The sequence below is a fragment of the Gossypium arboreum genome, chromosome 13, assembly GCF_025698485.1.
Source record: "Gossypium arboreum isolate Shixiya-1 chromosome 13, ASM2569848v2, whole genome shotgun sequence".
Classification (NCBI taxonomy): Eukaryota; Viridiplantae; Streptophyta; class Magnoliopsida; order Malvales; family Malvaceae; genus Gossypium; species Gossypium arboreum.
Window position 1 is genome coordinate 74616801 of NC_069082.1, and position 22088 is coordinate 74638888.

The following is a 22088-nucleotide window of genomic DNA, read 5'->3' on the forward strand; positions in this document are numbered from 1 at the left end:
GATGCCAAATTCTATTTCCGAACAGTGGTAAACCCGGCAATTCTTCGTGGAAAACATCCGGGTATTCACAAACCACGCACAGATTCGGGTTTCTTTTCGATTCCTTGTCATCGAAAGCGTCGCAAAGGTACGCTTCGCACTCTTTTCTTACATATTTTCGGGCCAACATTGCGATATTACGGTGGCAACCCTTTAAGTCCGTAGACTTAACCCGAATTATCTCGTTATTCGCGCACCTCAAATCGATAGTCTTGCTTTTGCAATTTACGACCGCATCGAGCATGGTCAACCCATTCAAACCAAGAATAACGTCGAATTCATCGAACGACAAAAGCATCAAGTCCGCCGAAACAAGAACCTCGGAACACTAGGGGACTTTTCTTGCACACTTTGTTGACAAGCACGTAATGACCCAAGGGTTTGACACCGAATTACAAACTCGAGAGACTCAATAGGCAAAGTCTTATCGGATGCTAAGGTTTCACATATATAAGATTGAGTAGAACCGGGGTCAATCAAAGCAATCACATTAGTATTGAAAAGAGTGAAAGCACCGTAATGACATCCGGAGAGGCAAGATCCTCGGCGTCGCGCCAGTATGGCATAAGTCCTCGCAGGAGCACGAGCCTCGATCCGATGGTAGCATCTCTAGATCCTCTCGACCGCCAACGACATTGCCCATATTTCTAGGTGGCCTACCTCGGCAAAGGTAGCACCCGAGTTTCCACTCGACTCACATTCTGCTCAAGCATCCTCGGGCAATCCTTCCTAAAGTGGTCGGCCGATCCACACTTATAGCGGGAGCGATCACGAAACCAACAGCTCCCCGAATGCCATTTGCCACAATGTTGACACTCCGCCTCTCTCGGCGATCATTTCCACCATCGGCGATCGAAGTGACTCGTGTGGTCACAGGGGTCGATCGCGTCCTCGTCTAGAAAAGCCCAAAGCGCCTCTAGACCGGTTCACATCATCTCGAAATCTCTTCGGTGCCTATTGAAGAGACTTTCCCGAGGACCTCTTTCGGAATTCTCCATTTCCTACATCAGCTTTTTGTTTCTCCTTTCTAAGCTCTTCGACTTTACAAGCTCGCTCAACAAGTACTACGATCTCTCGTATTTCGAGAATGCCAACGAACATCCTTATATCATCATTCAGCCCATCCTCGAAGCGTTTACATAATAGCTTGGACGAAATGCATTCTCGCGTGTATCGGCTAAGCCTCACAAATTTTCGTTCATAGTCGGTAACCGACATAGAACCTTGCTTAAGATCAAGAAATTCCCTTCGCTTTTGGTCGATGAATCTCTGACCGATATACTTTTTTTTTTTTTTCGAACTTGGTTTGAAAGAATTCCCAAGTCACTTGCTCTCTAGGTACCACAAGTCGAGTACTCCACCAATAGTAGGTGGAATCACGTAGCAAGGAGATGGTACACTTTAAGCACTCATCGGGTGTACAAGATAGCTCATCGAGCACCCGGATAGTGTTGTCCAACCAAAATTCAGCTCGTTCGGCATCATCATCATCCGTAGCTTTAAATTCAGTGGCCCCATGTTTTCGAATCCTATCGATTGGGGCTTACTTGACCTTATTTGGTCGATTCTGGGAGGTATTGTAGGTCTTGGGGTTGCATTTGTCGGGAATGGAGGTTGTGGGACAGCCGTGTTAGTTCGAATGTATTGATTAAACCATTCGCTCATCACACTATAAAAGGCTTGCCTAGCCTCATCATTCGGATTGTTGGCCATAGGTTGAGAGTCCGCTGGCGCTGTCCCTTGTGCGGGAGCAGCGCCACACTCTCCACATCATCAGCTATTGCTCGGTTGGGATCGGGATCCATTGCTATAAACAAACTCAAAGTCAAATTGTCGAAATCACCACACTATCGATTCATCATTTAATGGCATGTATAGCTAGACCCCAAACACCTCACGGTAGTCCTAGAATCGACTAAACCATGGCTCGATACCAATAAAATTGTAACACCCGAACCCGAGACCATCGCCGTGTCGGACACGAGGGTTAGCAAGCCAAGTTCACTTGTTTTGCCCATCCATTGGACATTTCCAGTCAGGCTGGAAAAACTGCGTCACTGTCGCCTTAAAAATCATATCTCTAGTTTCAAAACTCGAAACTGGTTTCGTAAATTTTCCTGAATTTAGACTCATATATCCATCCATGGATTTATTTCTAGAATTTTGGTCGGGCCAATTGGTACATTTTATTAGTTAAAGTCACCCATGTTACAGGGATCGACTGCTCTGACCTTCGCGCGGTATAACTTGAATATCTCTCTGTACAGGGCTTTAATGCTGGTGCCGTTTATTTCTAATGAAACTAGACTCAAAATGGAATCTGTACATATAAGGTATGTCTCCTAATTCTTTCTGGATAATTTATAGTAAATTTTAAAGTTGTGACAGGGAACCCAGAAACCGTTCTGGCCCTGTCTTACAATAGCTTTAATATCTCTTAACATGTAACTCCTATGACCATTTCGTTTCTTCCATATGAAAATAGAATCATCAATATTCATTTACATAGCTGATTCACTATTTAATACCATTCCTACAAATTTTGGTGATTTTTCACATTCACGTTACTGCAGCTGGCAGCATCTGTTTTAAGGTAGGTCTTACCTATTTTGTAGTCTCCATGAACCAACTAGTCTTGCCTTACATAGGTCCACATATGATCATTTTAACCATGCCAATGGCTGATCATGTGACCAACATTCCCATTTCCAATTCATAGTCACATCATGACACCATATATATATATACAAACCGCAAATAGTTTAAGTTGATACTTCACTATTACGAGCCATTTTCGCATGGCCGTACACATATACATCATAACATATTTAAACCAACAAGGGTAGTCCTATACATGCCATTTCAAGTTCAACCAAGAATTTATACCAAAATGGGGGCTTGATAGTGTGGATGACTTCGACTTCAACGATCCCGAATCCGATTGCTATCGAGCGAAATCTAGAAAACCGAGAGCCAAAGCAATGAGTAAGCATTTTTATGCTTAGTAAGTCTCAAGGAATATAATCAACTCTAATTACAGCAATACATTCACATAGTTAAATGCATCATTTCATTAATGCACATTCACATAATCATACTTACTTCACCATCCCAACTCTTATGTTCATACACAAATAACGGCTTCATTAAGGCCGATAACTCGCTCCATCATAGGAGCGGATATTCACACGCCTACTCCTAGCGCGCAGCACACACCGCACTTACCTTGTCATTGGGAAATTTCACAAGTGCATTAGCTGAAATTTTCCAGCAAGCTTATAATTTTCAAATCACATACCTTCGAGTTTAACCGGATGTCGCTACTCGATCAATCGCCGGGACATAGCCCTGTTATGGTAACCCGCACCAAGGCCTACGGACTTAACCCGGATATCACGATTTGCACAAATGCCTTCGGTCTTAGCCCGATAGAATGACTTCATACGAATGCCTTCGGTCTTAGCCCGGATGTAGCCACTAGCACAATTGCCTTCGGTCTTAACCCGGTTATAATTTCCAGCATAATTGTCTTGGGGCTTAGCCCGATATCATTCAATTTCTCATGCACACATACATCAATAATCATTGGACATACATATTTATTTTCGTTACTAAGGCTCAAACAAAATTATAATCACTAACATAGTCGCCTTCGGACTTAGCCCGGTATCATTCAATACTCATACACACATAAATTAATAATCAATACATCCATATTTCATTCCACATAATTCAAGTAAGGTCACTTCTTGAGGACTTACCTCGGATGTTGTCGAACGGCTTTTACGGCTATTCGATTACTTTTCCTTCCCTTGTCCAATTGTGGCCCTCTTAGCTCTTGAGCTAATTCAAACAAATTCAATTTATCAAAACCTCATTGTGCTAGCTTATGGCCGAATATGACAAGGAATTTAAATGGTCATATGGCCACCCTTTAGCTTGAATACACAATGGTCATGCACATTTTATACTACATCAAGCAATTCAATACAATTTATTCGAGCATCAAGGAAAAGCTAAGGCCTTCAATAGGCTACCCAAGGCCGAATATACTTGTCCATGTTGAGGCCAATTATGCACTTAATACCACACAAAAACAGCATGCATTTTACTAGTTAATGCTTTGCATATTGTAGCTCAAAACTTACAATATAGCATCAAGCACTCATATGTGTGCTAGGCCGAATGTGCTTACAATTTCACAATTATTCTTCAACATCTTCTTCTTTAAACAAACTTATTCATCACTTCCTTCATAACCAAAACATCATGTGCAAACATATATATATACATATATGAGCATGGCCGAATTTCAAGGTGTCCATAGCCATCCAAAACACAAATTTTAACTAACATGCAAGAAGCATGAACCATGCTCATGAATGCATCATGGCGAATATGACAATCATGCTCCTTTTCAACTTCAATCATGATAAAACAAAAGAAAGCTCAAAATCTTACTCAAGAGTAGACAATCCATCATTGCATGCATCATCATCAAGCTTCACACTTAGCATGCAATGGCTTTATCACCATAACAACTTTGGCCAAATACCATTTCCATGGCTTAACAAAGATTTGAGCCATGGCTAACATGCACATCAAGTTAGCAACCAAAACATGCATGAAACTCCTAACACAACCTCATACATACCTTAATCTTGATGCAAACTTAGCCAAATCTCCTTCTAGATCTCTTCCAAACCAAGCATGAAGCAAAAATCCTCCTTCTTCCTTAGTTTTGGCTCAAAGAAAGGATGAACAAAATTTTTTCTTTCCTTCTCTACAACTCACGGCAATGGGGGATTACCACACTCACACACATTTTATTTTCATTTTTTATCACCCATACACCTTTGTTTATTATTTCACCCTAATGCACCAACAAAACATGTTTCATGACATGTTTAGCCCATCCTCCCTTGTCATGGCCGCCACCACCTATAAAGGGGGAATTTGACATGCAAGTCCATTATTTTGCATGCATGCTTTAATTAGTCATCACACATTTCCCTATCATACTTTCAAAGTTCATTACTAAGTCCTTTCTTGTGGAATTCACCCTTATAACACTAAATCAATCATCATAAAATGTCATACATGAGCACACACATATTATAGGCATCAAAATAAATTTTTAATTATTTTTATGCCTCGGTTTTGTGGTCCCGAGACCACCTTCCGACTAGGGTCAATTTTGGGCTGTCACATTTCTTCTAAAATCGTGATGTAAATCTCAGGTCTCTATCAGATACTATTGACAATGGCACACCATGCAATCTCACAATATCAGATATATACAACTCAGCTAGCTTATCAAGCAAATACTCAAACCGAATCAGAATAAAATGAGCTGATTTTGTCAAACGATCAACTACAACCCAAATTGCATCTTTCTTTTTCAGAGACAGAGGCAAACCCAAAACAAAATCCATGGTCACTCGATCCCATTTCCACTACGGAATCATAATCGATTGTAATAACCTATATGGCACCTGATGCTCAGCTTTAACTTGCTGACAGATTAAACATCTCAAAACAAAGTCAAAAATATTTCTTTTCATTGCCGGCCACCAATATAGTTGTTTCAAATCATTATACATTTTCATACACCCCGGATGTATAAAAAATCTGCTACTGTGAGCTTCACTCAAAATCATCCGAATCAACTCAAGATTTCTCGAAACACAAAGTCTATTTCTAAACCTCAGACAGTCATCATTATCTATCCAAAATTTAGAATTAGAATTAGAATTACATTTAGTTCGTTTAGCCATAATCTCATTATCAACCTTCTGAGCTTCGATAATCTGTTGTAAAAATAAGGGTTTTGCTTTCAATTCAGCACAAACCAAGGTATCATCAGACAGTGCTAGTGCTGAATGAGCGTTCATATCACGCAACGCGGACAATGATTTCCTACTCAGAGCATTAGCAACAACATTAGCTTTGCCCAAATGATAATCAATCACAACTTCGTAGTCTTTTAGCAGTTCTAATCATCTTCTTTGTTGCAAATTCAAATCTTTTTGCATCATTAAATACTTTAGACTTTTATGATCAGAAAACACGTGACATTTCTCACCAAACAGATAGTGATGCCAGATCTTCAAAGCAAACACAATGGCAGTAACTCAAGGTCGTGTGTCGGATAGTTCTTCTCTTGCAGCTTTAATTGTCTCGAAGCATAAGCAACAACTTTTCCTTCTTGCATTAAAACACAACCGAGTCCATTCAACGAAGCAGCGCTATAAACAACGAATTCTTTACCTGACTTAGGTTGTACCAATACCGGAGCTTCAGTTAATACAGCTTTTAATCGATCAAAACTTTTCTGACATTGCTCAGACCATTCAAATTTCACATCTTTCTGAAGCAATTTTGTCAACGGAGTTGCTATCACAGAGAAATCTTTTACAAATCGTCTGTAGTAACCTGCAAGTCCCAGAAAACTACGGACTTTGGATACATTCTTCGGAGGCTTCCAATCCAGAATAGCTGAAATCTTGCTCGGATCAACTCGGATATCGGAAGCTGATACAATATGACCTAGAAAACCAACTTCTTGCAACTAGAATTCACATTTACTAAACTTTGCATACAACTGTTTATCTCGCAGAGTTTGTAGCACTATTCTTAAATGCTTAGCATGCTCAGTTTCATCCCGTGAATAAATCAATATGTCATCAATGAATACAACCACAAATTGATCTAAATACAGTCTGAAAATTCTATTCATCAAATCCATAAAAATAGCAGGTGCATTTGTTAATCCAAAAGGCATAACTAAAATTTCATAATGCCCGTACCTCATTCTAAAAGTAGTTTTTGGAATGTCAGTATCCTTTACTCGCAACTGGTAGTAACCCGATCTCAGATCTATCTTGGAAAACACAGTAGCACCTTTCCACTGATCGAATAAGTCATCAATTCTAGGCAGAGGATATTTGTTCTTTACAGTCACTTTGTTAAGCTGGCGGTAATCAATACACATTCTCATTGTGCCATCTTTCTTTTTCACAAACAGAACAGGAACACCCCAAGGTGAGAAACTTGGTCTAGCAAACCCTCGATCGATCAATTCTGGCAACTGAGATTTCAATTCCTTTAATTCACTCGGAGCCATTCTATACGGAGCGATTCAAATCAGAGTAGTACCAGGTACTAATTTAATGCCAAACTCGACTTCTCGAATCGGAGGTAAACCAGATAGTTCTTTAGGAAACACATCAGAGAATTCACAAACAACGGGCACTGATTCAACTTTCTTATCATTCACTTTTAGATCTAACACATAAACTAAGTATGCTTTACAACCTTTCTTCACATATTTTCGTATTTTCATTGTAGATATCACAGCTGGTAGTCCATTCAGGTCATTAGACTCAATTCAAATTATTTCATCATTCTCACACCTTAAATCAATGACTTTTCATTTGCAATTCATAATAGCATCATTCAGAATTAACCAATCTATTCCCAGAATTATGTCAAATTCATCGAAAGGTAAAAGCATCAGATCAGCAGGAAAACAAATATCTCAAATCATTAACGGACAATTCTTGCAGACTTTATCAACCATGACACTTTTTCCTAAGGGGTTCGATACTCTAATTACGAATTCAATAGACTCTATAGGCAAAGTCTTACTATGCACTAAATTCATACAGATATAAGAATGCGTTGATCCAGGGTCTATCAATGCTATCACAGAAGTATTATAAAGAGTGAAAGTACTAGTAATCACGTCTGGATACGAAGCTTCCTCACGAACTCGGATAGCAAAGGCTCTAGCAGGTGCTCTGGCCTCAGATCTAACAGCAGTATCCCTAGTAGCTCTTTGACCTCTACTAATATTTCTTGTATTTCTAGAAAGTCTACCTCTAGCTGAGGTGTTACCCCATCTCAAATTCTATACATTCTCTCGTTCAGTAGGTTTAGAACAATCTCTTACGAAATGATCCAGAGATCCACATCGAAAACATGCTCTATCATTCAATTTACAATTTCCCGAATGTCTTTTTCCACAGTGTTTACATTAAAGTCTCTCAGATCGGACATTCTCAACACTTACAATAGAAGTAGCAGGGACTCTGAAGTTTGTATGCGATCTAGCTCGACTCAGTTTGAATGTCCCACATTAGCATTTAGATGACTTTGATCATCTCGAAATTTCTTTGGCACAGACTGAAATGATCTACTCGATGATCTCTTTCTAGCATCTCTAGCTTCAGAATCAGCTTTTCTTTTCTCTTTACTTAATTCTTCAACTTTAGAAGCTCGCTCAACAAGCACAACCATTTCTTTAATTTCCAGAATTCCAACTAATAAACGGAATCTTCGTTTAGTCCATCTTCAAACCTTTTGCACATTATTGCTTTATTTGATACACATTCCCGGGCATACTGGCTCAATCTCACAAATTTACGTTCGTATTCAGTAACAGACATACAACCCAGTTTAAGCTCGAGAAACTCTTTACGTTTCTGATCGATGAATCTTTGACTAATATATTTCTTTCGAAATTCAGATTGGAAGAAATCCCACGTAACCTGTTCACTCGAGACAACAGATATTAAAGTTTTCCACCTATGATACGCTGTATCTCTCAGAAGTGAGACGGCACATTTTACTCATTCCTCAGGATTTAGAGACATTTGATCAAACACTCGTATTGTATTTTCCAACCAGAATTCGGCTCTTTTAGCATCATCATTCGTTGTAGCTCGAAACTCTTCAGCCCTATACTTTCTAATCTTATCAACCGGTGGTCTACTCAATTGTACCAGATTCACTTGTGGCATATCAGGAGTTTGAGAAGGATTAACCGGGGGTGGAGGTTGTTGTACAGTCAGATTGGTTCTAATATACTGAGTGAACCAATCGTTCATCATCTGATATAAGGCGTGCTTAGCCTCACTATCACAACTACTCATAGTTGGTCGTGAATCATCTTGCACCGCCCCTTACGCTGGAGCAGGCGCATTGCTTTCAACATCGTCAGCTACAGCTCTATCGGGATCCATTTGCTATATAAATGCATATTTCAATATCAGGAGTCATCACACTATCACAGATTCAGATATATGGCATGTATAGCTAGACTCAAATATGCTATGGTTGTCCTAGAACCTACTAAACCATAGCTCTGATACTAATAAAATGTAACACCCCTAACCCGTAATCGACATCAGATTAGGGTTATGAGGCGTTACCAGAAAAACAGAACATTTTGGACCAATTCAAAATCACAGATATTATATATTATCAATACAGAAGCATTCATCGCCAATTTATTCAACAATGTGGTCTACGAGACCTAAAACATACATTTAGGAAAGATCAGGATTAAACCGAACTCATTCAAAATTTTCAAAACTTAACCAAATATTTCAAAACTGTCAAAGCTACACGCCCGTGCGTCCAGGACGTGTGCCTCACATGGGCATAAGCCATGCCCATGTGATCCAGTCGTGCCAAAAAGAGGTCCTATACTTACTTTTTCACATGACCAACAAACACGCCCGTGTCCTAAGGCCGTATGATACTTAGCTAGCTACTGACTTAAGCCCACGGCCTTATGACATGCCCGTGTACTATGGCCGTGTGAAACTTAAAAGGTTACTGCTTTTCTTACATGGTCATAAGGCACGCTCGTGTGCCCTGACCATGTGGCACAACGCAGGCTTGGTTTAAGCCAACTTGCCAACCCTATATGGGTCTTTTCTACTAGCAATGTTAAGTAACATTCAGATAACAATTTTTAGCCAATTTCATGCTCAAAACATGCTTCATTACAACTATATCATCATCATTCAACAACCCATTCAAAACCATACCAAAACTTAACATAAACACACCATTTGCTAGCCAACTCTTATGGCATAACATATCTATATATACAATTTAAAGCTTAAAAACATAAACATTCTAACCTATACATGCCATACTTATAAATATGTACACTTCAAAAGTACCAAAATGACTTTGATAATGTGGTGACAATCCTCGACTATCCCCGAGCCTTCAGTAGCTACGATAACTGTAAAACAGGCAGGAATCACACAGAGTAAGCTACAAAGAGCTTAGTAAGACAAATACAATTGGTCTAACTACTAAAGCATATAAGTACAATTTAATCATAAAGATTCATAACCATTTCATAGAATAATTCATAAACTTAACCATGCTCCTTTCTTTGTATGTATGACATGCTTCATTTCTAATTCCATACATATTTCATAGAGACAGAGTTTTTCATATTCCAAAATTTAGTACGATGCAAACGTACCTGCATAGGTTATACATTTGATATACTCATTCTCATATTTCATACGCTATCATCAGACGGTTTCGAAGCGATACAGATACTCATAAACAAGTACAATGCCAACGTCTCGGACGTAGTCTTACTTGTAATTCAATATCGATGCCTCTATCCTAGACAGGGTCTTACACGAAATCAGATTGATGCCGATGTCCTAGACATGGTCTTACACGTTAATCTCAAATCGAAGCATGTGTCCCAGACATGGTCTTACACGATATTTCAGATTGAAGTCAACGTTCCTTTGGAACCATACAGATACTTTTCAGATACTAACATATTATTAGAATCTACTCAGAGTTCATTCATCAGGCTCTCCAGGCCATCCAATACAGATTATAACAAATATATATATAACATTTAGTCAATTAACACGTAATTGTATTTTGACTTACCTCGTACGAATTTCGGATGTAAACGAGTCGACTACTCGACTAATTTGGACTTCCCTCGATCTAAGTCTGATTTTCTTTGTTCTTGATCTAATACAATTCAAATTCAACCATTCAAAAATTCATTTCATTCAATTTAATCCATATAAACATATTTAGGGAACTTTACATTTTAGCCTTTATATTTTCACACTTTGACAATTTAGTCCATTTTCACAAAATCACCAATATGCAAAATTCACCAAGACTATAGCTTGGCTGAATATACATGGCTTCCATACAAGCCCAAATAACATATTTAATTCACAATTTAGTCCTTCAAAACCTCATTTCCACAATTTAGCTCAATTAGCTCTATTTCATAAAAATTCAAAGACAAAGCTTAATAATCTGACACACATCTTTCATAATCCATAAAAAAACATCACAAAGCTCATATAATCAACAATTTCATTTCATGAAATCTTTAATAGAAATAGAAATTTAGACATGGGCTTTGAAGAACACAAAGCAACGATCACAGAAACGTAGAAATTATCAAAAACGGACAAAAATCCATACCTTAATCAAGGATCAAAGTGCCAAAACCTAGCTTGTTCTTTTCCTCTCTTTTTCTTTTGTATTTTTGGTAAGGATATGCATGAATGAACAAATTTTCATGCATTTGTTTTATTTAATAACATTTATTACCTAATTACCTAACCATCCTTTAAAAATTTATCTATTTACTATATTGCCAAACCATGTCTCCCACTATCATATAATGGTCTTATTGACATGCAAGGGCCTCAACTTTAATAAACCATAGCACTTAGGCACTTTGGCAACTAGAAGGTAACTTTTACAACTTACGCGATTTGGTCCTTTTTACAAATCAAGCACAGAAACAGACAAATTAAATTACAGAAATCTAGTATATATAAATTCACATATCACAGACACAGAAAATAATCTTAAAATGTTTTTTAGACTCAGATTTATGGTTCTGAAACCACTATTCAGACTAGGGTCTAAACCGGACTGTTACAAACAACAAAAAGATCAAGCCCCTATACATGCCATACTCAAAATGTTAAGACTAGCTATACACAAATGCCCAGTTGATAGTGTGATTGAGACTCCGACGTCCTTCAGTCCCTGAGCTAGCTTGGCGATACTATAAGAAAACGGAAAAGAGAGGGGAGCAATCATAAAGTTTAGTAAGTTCACATGCAAATAAATAGCAACATAATCATATATATATAAATACCATTAACATAACATAGTTACATATGTCCCATCCTAGATTCATAGGCATAACTTACACAATTTCGATCTTACAAAAAGTTCATCACATACCGAGCTCATTTATATGAGTTTTTCATACATACCTATACCAACTCATAACACATTGACATATTTCTTCATCGTTGGCTTACTTGTCGAATAACTCACAAGTTTACCCGATGAACACTCAAAATACTATCGGATGCACGGAAGACTTGCACATGGTGCCTCAAACGTAGCCACATGCTACCTCATATCACAATCACTCATTGCTTGCTCTTGAGCTACTCACGGGCCTGCTCACATAAGCTGACAGTCAGGATGTAACTACACGGGCTGCTCACACAAGCTGACAGGTACGGACAAAACATGTCGAGCTACACAGCCACTGGTAGAACGTACAAGATCAGCACCCAGATTCACATAGTCACATATAAACATAATTTTATGAGCTCATAATCACATAGTCCCTAGTGACATGTCACATTGTATCCTACATTATTCCTAAGATTCAAACAAGATTTTCTCAATAACGCATATTCGTAGAACTCGTTCACAATGTCATGCTCATAGACAATAAAGTCATTCATACACTCGTTATAACAATTAGACATAGAGATTCATACATAAATAAAACATTCAAAAATTATATATCATTGCATTATTTGCACATGAACTTACCTTGATACAAAATACGGACAATTAATTCAATTTAGTCCAAAATCTTGTTCTTTCCCTAGTCTAGGTTCGAACTTCGTTTTTCTTGATCTATAATAGCAAATTCAGCTCATTTAATTATCACATTATTCAAACCACCCCCAAAAACTATATTTAGGTGAAATTACAATTTTGCCCCTAAACTTTCATATATTTGCAAATTAGTCCCTAGGCTCGTAAAATGAAATGTGTTCATTTTTTGGTTACCCAAGCTAAGCTGAACTTATAACTTACTCATAGAAACCCACATTTCCCATTAATTCATACATTTTACTACCCATTTTATAAACTTTACAAATGAGTACTTTTTAGCCATTTTCACTAGAAATCACTTGGTAAAAAATGCTTATCACTCATCAAACATTCATATTCCTTCATTAAACATCAACACATGCGTGTCATACATGGATCAAATTTCAAACATGAACCCTATTAAAAAATATGGCTAGAAATAGGTAAATCGGGTTACGAGGGTTTCAAAAATGTAAAAAGTATTAAAAACAGGGCTAGGATGTACTTACTATTGAGCTTGAAAGGATGAAAAAAACCCTCGCTATGGCTCCTTAGGATTTTCGGTAATGAGGGAGGAAGATGGACACAATTTTGACTTATTTTTCCCTTTTTATTCTTTTATTAACTAAATGACAAAAATACCCTTAAGGCCTTTCTTTCAAAATTTTCCTATTCATGCCCATTTTTGTCCATAATTATAGAAATTGGGCAAATTGCTATTTAAGGACCTCTAATTAATAATCCATGGCAATTTAATGCTTGAAGCTTCTAGAACTCACTTTTTGCAACTTTTGCAATATAGTCCTAAATGTCAAATTGAACACTTTATCAATAAACTTTCTTCATGAAATTTTCACACAAGCATGCAATCATATCATAAACCTTCTAATAATCATAAAATAATTATTTCTACTTTGAATTTGTGGTCTCAAAACTAGTGTTCTGATTAGGCCCTAATTCGGGATGTTACACCTACGCCCAACCTAGATCGACCCAGCCACCTATTTTTACCCAACAAGTTTATAAACCAACTCAAGCCGAACCTTCTAATAGGTTAGAGATCCTATTGAAGGTATATATGGAAAAGAATGATGCCACTTGAAGAAATTTGGAGACTCAAATGGGTCAACTTGCCACTGAACTTAGAAACTGTCCATAAGGTGCTTTGCCTAGTGATACGGAGAATCCAAGAAATCCAGGGAAAGAGCACTGTAAAGCATTGACATTGAGGAGTGGAAAGACAATAGTTTCGAAGTTCAAGAAAAGCCAGCTGATGCTCAAGACTCAGTAGAAGTTTAATTGAGTGTTAAAATTCTAGTTTCACCGGAACCAGAATCTGCAAAATTCAATAAGGTAACTTCTAAACTAGTCAATTCTAATAAACTAACAACTTAGCTAGATGCAGAATTGCCACAGAAGACGAATCGACCAGTTCAAGTAAATAATCCTCCACCACCCTACCCACAAAGACTTCAAAAAAAAAGTAAGAAGTCCAATTCAAGAAGTTTCTAGACATTCTCAAGTAACTTCATATCAACATTCTGTTGGTAGAAGCACTTGAACAGATGTCGAACTACGTCAAATTCATAAAGGATATCCTATCTAAGAAATGAAGGAATGCAGTGCATATCTTCAAGATAAACTACCCTCAAAGTTGAAAGATCCTTGATGTTTTACCATACCTTGAAACATTGAAGAAATGTATTGTGTTAAGGCACTATGTGATTTGGGTTCAAGCATTAACTTAATGCCCATGTCCATATTCAGAAAGTTAGGGATAAGTGAAGTTAGACCCACTACGGTTACACTTCAATTAGTAGATCAATCTTTAGCACAACCAAAAGGAAAAATCGAGGATGTATTGGTACGTGTAGATAAATTTATTTCCCCGCTGACTTTGTTATTCTAAACTTTAAAATAGATAAAGAGGTGCCAGTCATCTTAAGAAGGCCTTTCCTAGCAACTGGAAGGACCCTTTGTAACACCCCTTACCCGTGTTTGACATCGGGACAGGATGCAAGGCATTATCAGACTTAAACATACACATACATGTAAAATCGAGCCATAAAATGTCAACCAAATACGAGCCTACGAGGCCCAAAACATACATCAGGTTTGGTTCGAGACTAAATTGAGAACTTCTAGAAATTTTACAACACTTAGGGAATTTTCCATGTTTAGAGAGTCACACGCTCATGTGGCTTGGGACACACCCGTGTCCTCAGCCCGAGTAACTCTCTGTTTATGATGTCAGCAATGAAATCGGGTCACACGGCCAAGTTACACGCCCGTGTGCTAAGGCCGTGTTCCTCGCACGGCTAAGACACACGGTCGTGTCTCTGCTCGTGTAGCCAAAACTTAGGCTATTTTCCAAGCCTTGGTCAACCATAAACCCTTACACATTTATGCAACATCAAGGACATATAACATGGCCTCCATTTAACAATTAAACATCTTCATTTAGCCACAAACATAGCATTTTCATGTCATGATTAATCTGTTTTACACACTCATTTGGCCTTGTCTGTTATGATATCACTTATACTTTTATAATATGGTTACCATCATACCAAAAGATTTCAACTTAATCATCAAACATTCATATTCAAGTCTAACTCATAACTTTATAACATACCAACATATTTCACATGCGTAGAATAACATGCTTGTCTAAGACATTGCACACCACATCAAGTCACATACTCACATCACATGAAACTTTTAAGCTTGTGCATGCACATATAATAGGGTTACAACCCAATAATCAATATAAGTCACATCTCATGGCTATATACAATTGAATAATTATAAGCCAATACATTTGGCCAAATCATGGAACACATATATCAAAAGGCTAAGTCTCTATACATGCCACTCACTTGGAAACACTTACAGCATGTTTGGTTCAATATAATGGCTATGCCATTACAACCCTATTCTGTGGGCCCACCCTAAACACATGTTTGGTTCAATGGAATGCCCTATTACGGGCTTATTCCATTACGCACCTATACAATAAATTGTCTGATTTCTATTTTGTTTCTTCACCATCGATTATAGATTCGGTGTTTAAGGAGCCCTTCACACTCCCTACTTTGCCCTTATTTCCTTTTGTATTCCTCACTTCTAATCTTTTCGCATCTTTTTTCTGCTTTCTTTTTCTTTCTCTCAATAGAGTTTTTCTTTTCCTTTCTTCCATTTCCTTTTCTTTATCTATACCATCGATTGTTGGAAAGAGCAAGAGGGTTCTTAGAGGGGAATTGAAATCTAAGCCGAAAACTAAAAATGTTGAGGGTAAACCTCGTGATAAACTAGGCACGAGCTTCGATTTCAAATTGTCAATACCTCCTAAGTCATGACCTAAAGATTTCCCCTTACCTCCTCAACATTTTGCTTCAAAATCATCTATTTGCTTCTTCGATATTTTCAAGGCAATTCCTCATTCTCCCCCTTTTTAACTCTAAAATATTTGATTTTGCAAGTTATAGTTCTTTTTAACTTTTTGTCTTGTCTGTGTAGCTTGCAAGCAAGGAAAAAATCGAGAAAGAACGAGCAAGACTATAAGTTTAAGCTTTGTTTGTTTATTGAAATTTTGTTACATGCTATTTTTTCCATGAAATTTAATATAAATAATTGTTTTAATTTGATTTAGGGAAGTGCTGATGAATTGAATAGAGGATATTTTGATGATATGTCTGAGCTTAAACAACACAGTGGTAAGGTATTAACTGATCTTTTTATATACATATAGGCTATATCATTTGCAAATCTGTTCAAATTAGTTGAATTGAAACTGATTTCTAAGTAAAATTAATGTTACTTTTTGTAAACATTTTAATTGTTAGTTTTTTTTTCCTGGCAGATTGCACTGGCAAATAAGATTCTAATTCTGGAATTGCAGCAAGGGAGTTTCCTGCCATGGATGTTATATATTCTGATGGTAAAAAATCAAAGCTGCAGATTGTTTTTGATGCAAGTGGCGTTGATGCTAGCAATTTTGCTGTCCCTGAAGCATCTTTAGTCTATCTATCATTTAGAGCAAACTCTCAGGTATGGTTTCCTTTTACTATGTTTGTTTTGGATTAAATTTATGTATTTCTTAATGATGTTATAAATCTTCCATTTTTATCACGATAAGAGAATGTTGACTAGATAGTGCATTGCTTTAAAATTGTGATAAGAGACATATCAGTGACTCCATGGCAATGGAGGGGTTAGCACTAAATTGCAATCATGAAAACAACAAAAATATGAGAAACAAAAGATGTTGTTGGTTGCTAACTTTTCTTTTCTCTTGTTTCTGGTTATTATTGTTGATGATGCATTTTAACTCCTTTTCCTTGTCAGGCTATGGTCGATTTTTGAAGCAAGCCTTTTTATAATACCTTTAGTGAGTCCAAGAGCGTGCAGCTATATGAGGTTCTATAATTTTTTCTATTTAACTTTTCATTCCTTTTTGGCATGTGTGGTGAATCAACTATTCTCAGTTTTTTATTGCTAGAAAGAACTTATAGTTACATGTATCTGTAGTCAATAATAATAACAAAAAAATAAAATAGCGAACAAGAATAGAAGATAACCATGCTGGTATGACTTATGAATTATGACCGTCCTAGTTTAGCTTATAGCTCATCAGATCAGCCTATAATTAATAATGCAGTTGTCCTTGTATTTACTGTATTTGAATGAAAATTCTTGGCAGCTGATTTTATGTTTTGTATAAGTTATTTGTTAAAATACTCATGTTTGGAAATTATTATGTGTTGCTAAATGATAATATACCTTTTATATCTTTAAAACATTGCAGGTAATATGGAGAATGAAGTCAAAGAAACACTTGGAAACAGTTTCACTAGCTATTGTTTTTCGCTATAGGTTAGTTAGCCAGATCATTTATTCCAACATAGATTCTCGTTTATAATGTCTTCTCTTTTTTCCTTGTGATGTAAGGTATGTATCCGACACGCTCATGTTTGAATATATGTACCAAACACAAGTATTTAAGGAAGAAGAAAAGAAGCCCTTTGTTCTATATATCCTTATTGATAAATGGAAATACAATTTTGTTTTCTCCAAAATCCCATAATTCCACTGCAAAAGAAGCCTAACATGTTCTTTTCTGTTGCTTCATAAAGGAAGAATCTCACAGATGTTAGATTCTAGCAATATAAAAAGAATTCATGTTTTCGATACCTTCAATTTGACCTAATGTTGTCTTGTGAGTAAAGCTACGAACAATGATTGTTCTTTCAAGGATCAAGCTCAACCTTGAAGTAATCATAAACATAGATTACTTAGCAAATGACATTTTTGTGGATGTATTGATGAGAACTTACATTTCTAGCCTAGTTTCCACATTGTATTAGTAAATAATAAATGCATTTTGTTTTGAGATTGCTAAGATAAAAGCCCAAATTTCTTGAGATCTGTCGTAATCTATGAATTATGGTACCATAGAGAAGCTGCTAGTTAAGCTAGAAAAATCTTAGTCCCACTGCCTGCAAAATGTTGGATACAAGTTCTTGCCTGATCCCCTACTTCTAAAGCTAAATCTTCTTAATCACTTTATATTTCTTCAAGATGTTGTAGCTGACTCAAAGCTGTTGAGGGAGTACTGTTATAGAGCATTGGGATTTGGTGGTCAAAGTAACTAAGCATATAAATTGGCAATTCCAGGGAAACTTAAATTGGAAGCAAAGCTTTTTTATTTTGAGTACATTGATGAAGTCAATTTTTAATCAAACAAATCAAGCTTCATCCGAAAAAGAAGTATTTGACTTGTAACACCAAAAAAAAAGGGTGAGAAATGATGCACCTGCAAAGCCCCAACAATTAAAAATGGCAGGAAAAAGAAAAGCCCCAACAAACATTTTTTGTTTCGTTTAGTTGAAAAAAGAAAAATAAAAAAAATGCACTTTTTCTTTTGGATGTTTTGTCACTTTTTTTTAATGAAAATTGTGTTTAATACAATTAATTAATTTTAGATTATAACATAGGTAAAAAGTTTTATATAAAATTATATAAATAACAAATAAAACTTTGGTTGAAATCATAAAATTGAGATAACTTGAGAAGTAATGCATTCAAATAATAGTGTACTATTTTAAAATATAGTAAATAAATTTTAAATATTTTAATATAATTAAATATAAAAATAAAAGCATTTTAATATAATTTAATATAAAAATAATTATATTAAGAATGTTATTAAATTATATTTAATAATAATTATATTAAAATATGATTAAATTATTTATTTTATTTTATTAAATTATATTTAATAATGATCTTATAAAATTTAATACCCATATCTAAAAAAAATTCTGCTAAGGGTATTATGGTCATTTTAGTTTTTTTTTCTGCTAAGGGTATTATGGTCATTTTAGTTTTTTTTCTTTATTCTATTACATATCTATTTCATTCAACCAAACACAATAATACTATTACAGTTCTATTCCATTACATTCAACCAAACAATTGAATTACTGATTACAGCTCTATTCTATTGCAGCCCTATTTCATTCCAGTGAACCAAACGTGCCTTTAAGGTTTATTAACACCCCAAATTGATAATTTGATTGTGTGATGTAACCTTCGACAATCTCCAACCCCAAGATAACCTAAGAACACTAAAGAAATGGAAAGGAGGGAGTAAGCTTTATAGCTTAGTAAGTCCATATGAAAATAATAAGCAATATGTCAACATGCTTCTCAAGGTAATACAATCATAATTACATATTTACTTATGATCTGGTCAAGCTATTTTATCGAGTCATAGTTACTAAATTATTTATATCTGGAGCTACGGAGCCCCAAATTAAGATCCGCTAATTTTCTCTAAAACTATACTCACATATCTTCTTATTTTAAAATTTTTGGAAATTTTGGTCTAGCGAATAAGTACAGTTTATTCTTTAAAGGTACGCTTGTTTTGCTGTTTGACAGGTTCAACGTTTCTTTACTAAAAATTAATTATCTCATAGTACTGGATTCGGATAATGTTTTTGTCTATTTCTATTGAAATTAGACTCATTAAAGATTTAGTCATATGAATTATAATCCATAATTATTTTTGTAAAAGTTTTAGTGATTTTCCAAAGTTAAGATAGGGGAGCCCGAAATCACTCTGACCCTGTCCCACAAAAATTCAAAAATCTCATAATATGAAATTCTTTTGCTTACACGTTTCCTTTATGCGAAACTAGACTCAATAAGCTTTAATTTAATATCTTATTAAGTCTCTAATTCGATTTTGAAAATTTTTGGTGGATTTTCAAAGTCGGACTACTGCTGCTGTCCAAAACTATTTTAGTGCAATATGATGATAACTATCATAAGTTCATTTTCAACTAATCATGAACTCACCATTTCATGGATTCTATGTTCAATTACAAAATGTAAGTTAGCATGGTATTGCAAAAAAATTGATAATCATAATTCATGCATCTTAGCTCACTGTGGCCTCGACATTTCAAAATCTCAATAACCATAAGTTTAATGTACATACCTATACCCTTTCAACATTTTTCATATATTCATTCTTGTCTTTGACATACCCTTTTAGGACTATCATAACCTCATCCATTCTATTACCTGTTGAACACTCAGAATAGTATTGGATACGTGCAAAAACTAGCACATAAGTGTCACATATACATACGTAGCCTAAGCTACCTCATAACATGTAACACTCGCAATAGAGCTATTTACGGGCTTGCTCATATAAGCTATCGGTTAAGGTGTAACTACATGGGCTACTCACACAAGTTGTCAGGTATCTGACCCACTCAAGGATTACCTAGCCACCGGTAGGACACACAAGACCATTGCCCAGAACCCAATTACATGTATCACATCCATTATGAACTCGCACCAACTCAATGAGCTCGAATTCCACATACATATCATGAACCCAGACCAACTCAATGAGTTTGGATTTCTTAATTCCTAGTGACATGTCACTTGTATCCTAAACTATTCCTAAGGTTCAAATGGGATTTTTTTCTCAGAAGTACATAACATCTCCATTGTACTTACTCGTAACGTCGTGGATAATGACCAATATCATTCATACTTACAAAGTTACCATTAGGTATAACATACATAATAATGATAAAACATTTATCACATAATGTCAACACATCAAAATATATTACATTGCCACATTATTTACACATGTACTTACAATTCATGTAATATCAAGCATTAACATTCAAGTTTAACGTTGCATTATTATTATCACACGAACTTACCTCGATACCAAAAATGGCAAAAAGGGACCTAACCGTTAATTTTTCATATTTCCCCCGTTTTACGTCCAAACCTCATTATCTTTGATCTATAATATCACATTTAGTCTATTTATTCATCACATTAGTCAATGTGATCCAAAAATCATACTATGGCAAAATTACATTTTTGCCCCCAAACTTTGTCATATTTACACTTTTTCCCTAGGCTCGTAAAATGATTTTCATTCAATTTCTTTGTACTTTAAGCCTAGCCGAAAAAATTTCATAATTAAATCAGCCCTCAATTTCAACTAATTCAAACTTTTATGATAAATTTTATAACTTTTACAATTTAGTCATTTTATGCATTTTTACCGAAAATCACTTCGTAAAAGTCATTTCTCTAACCATAAACTTGCATAATCTACCATTAAAAATCAAAATACACACATATTTATCATGGTTCAAAATCGTATACTTCAACCATATCTCAAAATATTGGTAGAAATAGATAGATCGAGTGATAACGACTTCAAAAATGTAAAAATCATTAAAAACGGGGTTAGAACAGACTTACTATGGAGCTTGAAAAATTTGGAAAACCCTAACCATGGTATCCCCTTGAAAAATTCAGCCATGGCATGAAAAATGAAGAAGATTACATCTTTTTTTCATGTTATTTTGGCTTTATTAGCCAAATTACTAAAATACCCTTAATGAAAAATAATTTAAAACATACCTAACCATGTCCATTTTTGTCCAAAACTGAACTAATGGTTTAATTACCACATAAGGACTCCCAATTTAAAATTTCATAGCAATTAGACACCTATAGCTTCTAGAACTCAAGTTTTGTACTTTTTACGATTTAGTCCTTTTGACTAAATTGAGTGCCCAAATGTCAAAATTTTCGAATGAAATTTTCACAAAATCATTCCATATAATTTTAGACCATAAAAATATAATAAAAACAAATTTTACTGTGTCAGATTTGTGGTCCCGAAACCATTGGTCTGACTAGACCTTAATTCGGGATGTTACACCCTTATCGATATGCAGAAGGGCAAGGTTACTATACGTGTTCAGGATGACCATGTAACATTT